The sequence below is a fragment of the Miniopterus natalensis genome, chromosome X, assembly GCF_054644295.1.
Source record: "Miniopterus natalensis isolate mMinNat1 chromosome X, mMinNat1.hap1, whole genome shotgun sequence".
Lineage (NCBI taxonomy): Eukaryota > Metazoa > Chordata > Mammalia > Chiroptera > Miniopteridae > Miniopterus > Miniopterus natalensis.
The window spans coordinates 99,373,723-99,385,268 of NC_142103.1; the positions used below are offsets into that span (position 1 = coordinate 99,373,723).

The window sequence follows — 11,546 nt, forward strand, 5'->3', positions numbered from 1 at the left end:
GATTCTTGAACCAGAAGTTGTGGTACCCCACCAACATCAGCTGGTCATCATCGTATGCAAAAGGCCTTTTTTGCGGAAGTACAGTGGCACCTCAGTTTTCAGACGTCTCCGTTGATGAACGCTCTGGTTTACAAATGCCGTAAACCTGGAAGGAAATGTTTCGGTTTTCGAACTTGCCTTGCAAGTCAAACATGCCACGGTGGCTTCTGCTGAATGCAAGATTCTGAGGCCTAGCTGTAGGCTGTTGATCCCTCGGTTTTCGAATGTTTCAGAACGGTCTTCTGGACAGATTACATTCGAAAACCCAGGCACCACTGTACTTGGACTTTCTGCTTCAAGCTCGGCTCTCAACACCAGATAGGTGAGCAAGTATACGGGAGTTATAGCTGTAAGAAGCAGCCCTCAACCAATGGAGAATGGGAGCTGGTGGAAACATTTCCCAAATTCTTCACCCTTGGATGGAGTAACCCCTGAGGAACAGAACCCAGTTGTCCATGTGAATAACCTGGTCGTCACTACATCTCATATTAGCCATTCTTATCTGACCTCCCTGGGCCGCTAGCAATGCTTCATGGGATTCTCTCAAATAAGCCACTTATACTCCAATTCTTGCCCCATAGCCTACTTCTGGGGAGCCCAACCTAAGAAAATATACAAAGCAATTGGGAAAAATATATATGAGCCAAATTATTATTATTTTATTATATTATTTTTAGCAAAAGCTAACTGATACAAGCCAAAAAATAAAAAACACTAAGAAGGAACTATAGACCATGCCACCCGTGCTCATACCTACTTTAATACTCCTACATGTGCCTCTGGCATTTTTAAGAACTCTTCAATTGGAAAAGCAAGAGAATAGCTGCTGACTTTCTATGATTTCAGAGGAAGAACCGGTTGCCAGGGGAACGCAACAGGCCTAGACACCTGTTCCAGCTGAGACAGAGGCTACCAGGTCATTCAACTTCTATAGGTGGCTTTTCTTAGGACCAGTGATTCTCTCTATGGTGGCATAAAGAGAAAAAGGCTGAGGGACACCTGCACCAGATTTCCATCCCAGTGAATCCATTTCTGTTCTTCACCAGTTCCTGGGCTTGCAGAACTAACCTCAAAGACCAGCTGTTTTGTAAATATTCAAAATTATGCAATTGCCAGACCTTTCAAGGTTGCTTGGCCTGAAGAAGAAGGAGATTCATGTTGTGCCTTGGGCTGGATAATAGTGGCAAAACATCAGTTATTAAGAAACTTAAATCTTTAAATGCTCAATCTGAATATATAGCTCCAGTGATAGAATTAAGCATAGAGAAATTCAAATAATCTAGTTTGTTTTTTTCAGTGTTTGGCATGTCAGGTCAAGGAAAATACAGAAATCTCTGGGAACACTGTTATAAAGATGGACAAGCCATTATTTTTGTCATTGATAGTACTAATAGATTAAGAATATTTATGGTCAAATAGGAACTTGATACTCTTTTGAATCATCCAGATATTAAGCTACACCAAATACCAATCTTATTCTTTGCAAACAAAATGGATCTTAGAGATGCAGTGACACCAGAGAAAGTGTCTCAGTTGCTGTGTTTAGAAAAAATTAAAGATATGCCATGGCATATTTGTGCTAGTGATGGCATAATAGGATTGCAAGAAGGTGTAGACTGGCTTCAAGATCAGATTCAGGCTGTGAAGACATGAAAAGATAGTATTTGGAAACCTCAACAATGGTCAATTCAAGGAACATATCTTAAGGCAAACTGATACATTAAATTTTTAAAAAGATATTTGTGTGTCTAAGGATACTTTATAATCTGCTTGCATTTATGGACTCTGAATGAGCTTTATAAGAATATAGGTATGCTAATCTAGCCATTAATTATATGAAAACTAAATCCTCAGAAGAGCTCCTCAGAATTATCAACTTCTTGGTAAAGGTCTACACTGATTATAATGATAATCTTTAAAGTTAGAGTTAAAATCCTTCTCAATATATCATCATGAATTATGACATCTTTAAGTGTATTTTTAAATTGTCTTCTAAAAAATTAGTTTACAGTATGACTACAGTGTGATTGTGCCTGTGAAAAGGAACTTTAAATATTTATAAGGGACTGGGTAGTCCCTAATGTATATTATATTTTTACTATATGTCACCATCAATAAAACATAAAATGTAATGGAAAAAGAAAAGAAAAAGGAACTCTAATTGAGATAGGAGGAAAATCAATAGAGCAGTGATTTTCAAACTTTGTCACCTAGAAGGCTTGTTAAAATTCAGATCGCTGGGCCCCAGAGTTTCTGATTCAACTGATCTGGGCTAGGTTAAAGAATTTTCATTTCTAACAAGTTTCCAAATGATGCTGTTGCTGGTGGTCCAGGAACTACACTTTGAGAATCATTGCAGTCAGTTCATAGAAGCTAAAAGAGAAAGTATTTCTACAGTAGAGCAGTAGTCAACTCTTTAAAATGCTATTGAGAGATCTAGTAAAATGAAGAGCAAACAGTGATTATTGGATTTAATAAGTTATGACCTATGATGACATTGACAATAGCAGTTTCAGTGGGGTGATGGGTTTGGAAGCCAGTTTGGAATAAGCTGAGGAGAGAATGGGAGGTAAGGAAGTGAAAACAGCACATAGAGATAACTCTTACAACAAAAATGTACTTTTAATAGATGAAGGCATATAACTTCCATCGTAGCAGTGTGAAAGATGGCAAATATGGAAAAGATGGTTTCCTGTCTAGTGACTTCAATTTTCTCAAGTATGATATGTCATCAGCTGAAAGTTAGGGGAGGGAAGGAGGGACAGAGGCATTAGGGGAAAAGATTTAAGACTGTAATGTCTGGAATGGGAAACAAACCTACTTTCTAACTGAGGTAAAAGTGTCCGACAACATGAATGTCACTTAGGATGAAGAAATAGGACTTTGACATGGGACATTTATTCTATGCAATTTGCGTACCTTGTGCCAATACAAAAATGGACTTGAGTATAAATGTTAGTGGATTAAAACTTAATAATTTTCCAGTTCTGTTTTGCTTTGAAAAGATTCTGGATGTTTTCTAGGAATATATGAGAATTATTACAACCAAGCATGGCTGGGAATTATTTACAATTGTATGGGATGATTTCTGGAATATGTGAAGGTGAAGTTGCATCCTACTGTGCCCGATGGACTGCTCTAGTACCCCAATTGTAACTGCACTATAAATTCTCATTTTAGAAAGAACAGGCTTTCAGTTTGAGCTTTAACAGAATTTTAAGATCTAACTCTTACTGATCCATGAAAAAATGACTATAATGAAGATGGTCTTCTGAAAACTGTCCATTCAAAACTGGGTGAGAGCCACTTAAAGGAAATGTCTGGTATATTTTTACCAGTTAATTTTTACATTTGCTTTAGTTTTATTTTCTTGCTTGGATAAAACTATGCTTTCTGGTTGTCCCTGACTGACTTTCTGAGTTTGCTGAAGTTTTTAACAGTGCTAGGTGAAGTGTTGTTTATATTTTTAAAAACTACTGATGAGATAAAAGTAAAGTTAGAAATTAATAAATGCAGACTTGAACTCATGAAAAAGTTCCTCTTGTCACTAGTCTAAGTGGTTTATTTCTAAAGATGACAGAGGTTTGTCCTTTTGCATTGGAGACCTCCTATGAAGCCAGTATTTTTTTAATGCCCTGTTCCATGGGTTAGGGCTTTTATATCTTTTAAAAATATATATATATATATATCTTTATTGATTTCAGAGAGAGGAAGGGAGAGGGAGAGAGAGAAAGAAACATCAATGATGAGAGAGTCATTGATCTGCTGCCTTCTGCATGCCCCGCACTGGGGATCAAGCCTGAACCCTGGGCATGTGCCCTGACCAGGAATCAAACCACGATCTCCTGGATCCTAGGCTGATGCTCAACTGCTGAGCCACACCAGCCAGGCGGGCCTTTACATGTTGCCTTCCCAAAGCAATCCAGGGCTTCTTGGAACTGAGGTGGTACCATGTCCTGTGTGTGGTGCAAGAGATGGGGTTTGTGGGGAGAGAGAAACCAGATGAGCTGGAACATTCCTCATTACAATTACCACAGTTTCCAAATAGGTTTTTGAAGGAGGTATAGAGAACACTATAGAACTGGTAATTTGAGAATGAAAAGTAAAAATGAGAGGTGCATTCTTACAACTTCTCCTTTGGAGCACTTATCCCAATTATAATCAATTAAGGGGTTGTGCAACTATTTGCTTCATGTTCATCATGCACTCTGACCAAAAGTTCTATAATGGCAGGACGATGTCTATTTTGTCCATCACTGTATTCCTCAGGACCTAGAACTGTGCCTGGCATATAGTAGATATGCAATAAACTTGATAAAAGAAAAAAGTGAATGGATCAAGCAAAAAAATCCAAATAAACACAAAGACAGACAACAGTGTGGTGATTACCAGAGGGAAAGGGGGTGGAGGAGGTAGAAGAAGGTAAAAGAGGGGGAAAAAGTAATAAAAAAAAGAATCAGCAGTGAAGTTGTAATAATATTTAAAATGTACAGAAGATGTGCCAAGCACAAAATGAAAAACAAACAGTGGTGTTTGGAAAAGAAGGCTACGGACACACAAATTATCTTGAGCTATTCAAACTCAAATATCTAAAGCAGGATTTTTACAATTCCCCAAACTAATATTTTCCCCAACTATCATAATTATCATTCTCTATTAATTTATGGGGATTTCTTCTGTTGTCCAGGGTGATTTGGCCTTTGGGTACCTTGGTGCTCTTCTTTGGAGGAAGGCCCATTTTTTGCCTCTTTCAGAATTCCATGCTATGGAGTGAGAAGTCACAGAAAGGTTTTTAATGGGGGAATGGCCTGGTCAGATTTGGATTGTTAAGAAATCACTCCAGGTAACACATGGAGTGTGGAGGAGGAACTTGGAACCAGAATTCTCACCCTTCTTTTCAGCCAGCCCCTATTTTCATACTTCTAAGCTCTTGCCCCTATTATTCCCTATACCTAAAATGCTTGTATTTACTAGGCAACAAGTTTGGCTACATGACGTAGCTTACGCGATAGGAGTTTCTTTCTCATGAAATAGTCCAGAGATAGGAGGTCCAGGGATAGTATGGCAGATCTACTCCACGAGGGCACCCAACAACCAGACCCCTTCCAGCTATCTGCTCTGACACCCTGTGTTGCTCTTATCTTCATGGTCTAAGATGATCTGACACCACAATCACATTCTAATCAATAAAATGGAGGAGGTGGGTAGGGGTGTGGATAAGAATATACCTTCTTCCTTTTAAGGCTGGGTTGCCTAAGTGTTTGCATTTCTGGCCATCTAATAGTCCAGAACTTAATCACATGACCACATGTAGTAACCAGGGAGGCTAGGAGACCATATGATTGGCTAAATGGGAGGGGCAGATTCTATTTGAAAGGGGAGACTGAATATTGTCTGACAAGTAGCTATCTCTGCCATTCTATCTTCTTTTCCCTCCCAAACTATTAAAATCCTTTTTTTGGTCAGAGTCTGGCTAGCTCAAATTGCACACCCTCCAAGAAGCAAGGGGGATGGGGGTGCATAGAAGGCTCTAGAGAGCCAGGAAATAAATGAGCTTGCTTGAAACTGAAGTTGAGATTAAGGCATGGGAGGGCATGATTCAGAGATCTAAAATCAACATTATGAGCACAGTGAAATAAAAGTCAAATGACAAATTTTGAACTTCTTTAAACATAATGAGTAATCTTTTGCTTTTTGATATGCCTCTCCCTGTTTCTAGTAATGAATGACAACACAAAGGTATGCCTTTGCTTACCACATACTCCCACAGTTCCCTTCAGCTCCAAAATTCTATGAGCCTTGGTTTATGAACTAGGGAAACCTTGAAGAACTCTGATCTAACACAGATCAAAGTGTATTGCTCATGACAACCCCCCCTCAAAAAACACAAAAAGTCAAGAGCCCAAGTTTTAAGCAAAGATGCATTTTAAACAAGGAACGTTTACAGGGAATCCAGCTCCACCAACCCTAGATGTCACTCACTCCATCCTCTTGTTGAGAGTTGGGAATGAGTCTTTTAACTTTCTCCCACTTTTGCCTTCCCTTTTATTCCTAAGACTGGAAACCAGCTATTATCTGTGTTACCTCCACATGGCCTCTGGTTCCCATGTTCCATTTACCAGATCTCTAGAAATGCCTTGAAGAAGCCAAGCAGACACTTGCATATTCATAAATTCTAGGTGGACACAAAGACAGACCTCATGGTGACCCTCAGATCAAGTGCTCTAAGTATATTTTAGGGCTGATTTGAAATAGTATTCAGTACCCTTATGGCTAATCAACACTATAAAAAATCTTTATTAGTTATTAGGATTGAAAAACATTTAGCAAATAAGTTAGAAAGGATTTTTTATAAGCTAAAATGTTCCCCTTGTTTCCATCAAGTCAGACAGAAATTAACAATGCGATATCATCACGAACTCGTATTATTTTAAATGTGCAATGATTTTTGGAAAATAGTATTGACTTGTTTGGGTTATAGAAAAGAATAAGGCCCAAGTGAAGGGTGACAGACCATGGAGTGAGCTGCAAACAGGTGGTTGGACTGAATTTACACAGGCAAATGGCAGAGGGAAATGGATTGGGTGTAATAAATATCCCAGTTTGTTTATGAGCAATCAGAAGTCATGATAGCATATTTTAATATAAAGATAGGACCATGGTCAATTGCCTCCTCTGAGCCTATCCCCAAGCAGATGCAAATGCTGACCTTTTATTCCTATCCTTGTAGTCTTGTCTAGAATCCAAATGGCAGCCTGACCTGAATAAGGGGCAGTGTTGACTAAAACTGTGCGCAAGGATGTTGGAGGAGGGGGGCAGGAGTGGTTTGGGTAGGGCTGTGGGATAAGGATTCAATAACTAAAGCCAAAGGAGAATAACTTATCAAATGTGGCTTATAAGTCAGGCAGGTGGCTAGTGTCTTCTCTTAGTCACCATGCCCTGAAGAAAGGGATCCAAGCTGTGCTTCTTTATCTCAGTGGTTCTGGCCCTCTAGGTTCATGGATTTCACTGCCCTCTGTGTATTCTGATTTCTCTTAGTTCCCAGGACCAGTTGATTCCTCCTCACTTAGGATTAGGAGCCCGCAACCTGGGCATGTGCCCTGACCGGAAATGGAACCCACCACCTTTTGGTGCAAGGGATGATGCTCCAACCAACTGAGCCACACCGGGCAGGGCCACTGTATTTTTTGTTTGCATTTTCAGTAGGTCAATGTACCTAAAATCATCATTTTGGCGCTGTGTGGAAAGTAAACATTCCCAGATTGTGAACTTGGTACAATTCTTTATCTCTCTACAAAAATTTCCTCCATTAGCTTCTCTTAACCCTAGAGAAATAAGAATTGAATACTATACTTCAATTTAGTGCAATGAGAATTGTATTAATTTGGGAGGGGACATCCCCTAAAGGTCACAATTAAAGATATAAGGCCATGACATTTAAATTTTAATGCGAAATAATATTCAATCTAGCCTAGAAGGATAACCCAAATGTCATAGAGATGAGATTCATAGTGTCTTCAAAGTAGACAGAATCTTGAAGATTTTAAAAATGAACTTCACCATCACCTGCCATTTTGCAATGTATTACCTGAATCACTAAACTTTTATTCATGATAGGAAACATTATAAAGAGGTAGACTTTTCTAAGCTGTTACACAATTAATAAACTTCACATTAAAAAATATGGTAATATTATAAATTCATGAGAAGAAACTACCACAAAAGATTGTTCAGTATCAAAAGATGTGCTGAGTGACAAAGAAGAAAATTATTAATAAGACTACATTATGCTCACTTCAGCACAAAAAACTCCCTCGTAATTAAACTTTCTTCTTTTCATCTCTGGGGAAAGAACATTTAATATATTCAAGTACATTTTTTCTATCTTGTGTTGAAGATTATAAACTTAAGTCAAAAGGTATTCTAAAGAGGAAAAGTTTATATGTGCAATTTAAAAGAAATTCAGAATTTTTATTTTATTTTTATTTATTTTTTTAAAAATTTCTTGAATTTATTGGGATGACATTGGTTAATAAAATTATATAGGTTTCAGGTGTACAATTCTATAACACATCATCTGTATATTGTATTGTGTGTTCACCACCCCAAGTCAAGTCTCCTTCTATCACCATTTATCCCCCCTCTGCCCTCTTCTACCTCCCCCCCTCTCTTTCCCTCTGGTAATCACCTTACTATTGTCTGTGTCTATGAGGTTTTGTGTTTTTTTGGTTTGTTTTCATTTTTGTTTTGCTTAATCCCTTCACCTTTCTCATCTAACTTCCCAACCTCCCTCCCCTCTGACAGCTGCCAGTCTGTTTTCTGTATCTGAGTCTATTTCTATTTTGTTTATTTTATTCATTAGATTCAGTAGATTTTTTCCATATAGAATAACTAAGAGTAGACAAGAAAATGGAATTTAAAAGAAAGAGATGTGATTGGATTTTACCTGCTTTTGGGGGGGGGGGGAGTGAAATTGAATGTGTAACCTAGGTAACTTATAGTGTTGAGGAAAATTTTAAACTATTAAGTCACTACTTTAAAACACTTCCCAAGAGTTGACTTCTCATGCTGGGCATCAAACTTTATTTTAGTAGATACAAAATTAAATAGTGCTTTTTATAAAAGGCAAGGTGATTTGTGTCTAAATTTGTAAAGGAAACACAAGAAAAGGTTTCTACTACTTGTTCTAGCAAACTTTAACATTGTGACGTAGGATGAGCCTCTGAGCCTCTCTCTAGGTCTCCATTCCTTCACTTATCATTGGAGGACATTAAATTAAATCAGAAGGAAGGTCTAAAGGCCAACTTTCTTTAGGCACTTTTATTTCATAAAATAAAAGCCAAGCGGCTTGAGGAAACTTTTACCTTTATTGGAGAATTTATGTACAATATTATTTAAATTCTTTAATGAATAGTTTTCATGTCATTAAGCCGGCACAATGACATGCACGGGGGGGGGGGGGGGTGAGTGGGTGAGTGTGTGTGTGTGTGTGTGTGTGTGTGTGTGTGTGTGTAATCACTTCATACATCCAGCTATTCAGACCAAACCCGTGGAGTCATCCGTGATTGGCCCTTTTGTTTTCCTCGTCCCCACAGTCAGTTCTTCAATCAACTGTGGCAGCTCTACCTTCAGAACAAATCCCACATCTGACCACTTCTCACTGCCACCACTGCCAACATCATTGTCCAAGTTCACCTTTCCACTTTCTCTTCCTATAGACCCTTGGTCTGTTCTCCACAGAGCAGCCTTAGGTAACTTTGTAAAACTAGATCAAACCATGTCACTTTCCTGCTCATAATCCTCCAATGGTTTACTTTGTCATACTCAGAATAAAATCCAGACTCCTTCCGAAGGCTGGCCAGTTTTACATAATTTGACCCATCCCATTCCTTCCTCTCTGACACTCTCATTCTGCTTTGGCCACTCCTCACCCACCGGTGTTTTCATCCTGTCCCTGCCAGTGCTAAGCATCATGCCTTCAGAGATGCTGTCCTTGACCACTTACCCAAAACAGTCACCAGCTACACATTCAATGCCCACTTTTCCTGCCTTTTGTTTTCATGACACTTGTCATTACCACACTTTATATATTTATGGCTGATTTTCTTCTCATGAATTTCAAATATTATTATATTCTTTTGTAAAGTTTATTAATTGTGTGACAGCTTAGAAAAATCTACCTATTTACAATGTTTTCTAACATGAATAAAGGTTTAATGGTTCCAATATGAGTTTAAAATAGGTAATGGATCTCAGTTTTATTTCATCTTCAAAATGGCAGTGGTATTGGTGAGACTGGCTTCAAAATCTTAATTGTCTGTCTGTCCTCTCTAGAATGCAAATTGCATGGGAACATGGACTTTTTCTGCCTCGTTCACTGCTATATCCCCCACTGTTATATATCAGTGTCCAACATGAAGAGAATGCTTAATAAGAATTGATTAATTAATTAATTAATAAGTGAACATACATATACTCACATATGCATTGACCCTGGGGCAGCTGAAAAACCTGGATTTACCCTCTGCCATTTACTCGTGTTCCATATAAACATTACCATTTTCTAGTTTTATGTGATATAAAATGGTCTCTTCCCAGGTAAAGAAACCATTAAAACATGGTGGCAAGAGACCTGTCATGGGAAATATGTACTGGGATCTATGGGAACGTACAGAGCAAATACATAACCCAGGCTGTGCTGGTGTGGAAAGAAGAAGAGATAAGGTCAGGGAATCCTCTGAGAGAAGATGGTACCTCAGTGAGCCAGGTGAGGTAAAGTGGGAAGCAAATTCTAGCACATGAGAGAGAAAGCAGAAAAGTTGACAATCAAGTTGGTCAGCTGGGTGGTGATGTCTCCCCACAAACCAAGAGTATATGAAGAAAAACATGTTTAAAGGGAACGATAAAGAGCTCAATTTTGATCATTTTTTTCTTCCTTTCCCCAATGTACCAGTTCAATGGCCTAATTGATCAGTGCTCTAGCCAGCAACAGGTCTGAGAATGAAACCCAACACAAATATTTTTTAGTTCTTCATGTGGTAGGTCCACGAGTCACCCATCCTGTAACCTCTGTGGCTTGGCACAATGCCTACTACATAATAATTGTTTAATTTCTTTAATTGAAATATATTGAATCTTCTGATATATGCATTTACATAGGCATTTTGGTAAAGTTCTAATTAATTCCAGGTTGACAACTCAATATTACTTTTCTCTCTATCTCTTTAGAGGCCTCTAATAACATTCTTGAGTTTCTTCACATTTTTCCACACAATTTTACTTCCATGTCAACAAGCACCTTCTTTGCATAGCATATGCTCCATAAGCAGACATTTTTATAAAAATATTTATTCTCTTGTGCTTGCTCCAGCAGCACATATACTGAAATGGGAACAGTACAGAGAAGATTAGCATGATGCCTGCATAAGGATGACATGTGAATTGTGAAGCATTATAAAAAAGAATATTTATTCTCATCGAACCATAAAAATAAAAAGCTTTTGCACTGCAAAGGAAGCCACCAACAAAACAAAAAGATAGCCCACTGAAGGGGAGAAGATACTTGCAAATGGTGTATCTGGTAAGGGGTTAATATCCAAAACATATAAAGAGTTCATACAGCTCCATATAAAAAAAATCTGGTTAAAAAATATATATTTCTCCAAAGAAGATATACAGATGGCCAACAGACATATGAAATGATGCTCAAGGTCACTAATCATCAGGGAAATGCAAATCAAAACCACAATGAGGTATCACATCACACCTGTCCGAAAGGTTATCATCTAAAAGTCAACAAATAACAAATGTTGGTGAGGATGTGGAGAAAAGGGAACCCTCATGCACTGTTGGTGGGATTGTAAAATGATGCAGTGTGGAGGCTCCTCAAAAAATTAAAAATAGAGCACAGCAACTCCACTTTTGGGCACTTATCTGAAAACAACAAAAACACTAATTTGAAAAGATATATGCACCCCAATGTTCATTGCAGTTACTTACAATACTCA

The 11,546-nt window shown here is 38.2% G+C and overlaps 1 non-coding gene and 1 pseudogene across 1 annotated transcript; both read left to right on the forward strand.

The window, feature by feature from the left end:
- The first annotated feature begins 1,142 nt into the window (after window positions 1–1,142).
- LOC107529499 (ADP-ribosylation factor-like protein 6 pseudogene) lies at window positions 1,143–1,692 on the forward strand (annotated as a pseudogene).
- A 9,204-nt stretch (window positions 1,693–10,896) lies between these two features.
- Window positions 10,897–11,002, forward strand: LOC148090645 (U6 spliceosomal RNA). Its single transcript, XR_015713821.1, has one exon. It is a non-coding gene; the product is annotated as a U6 spliceosomal RNA (small nuclear RNA).
- Window positions 11,003–11,546: the final 544 nt, after the last annotated feature.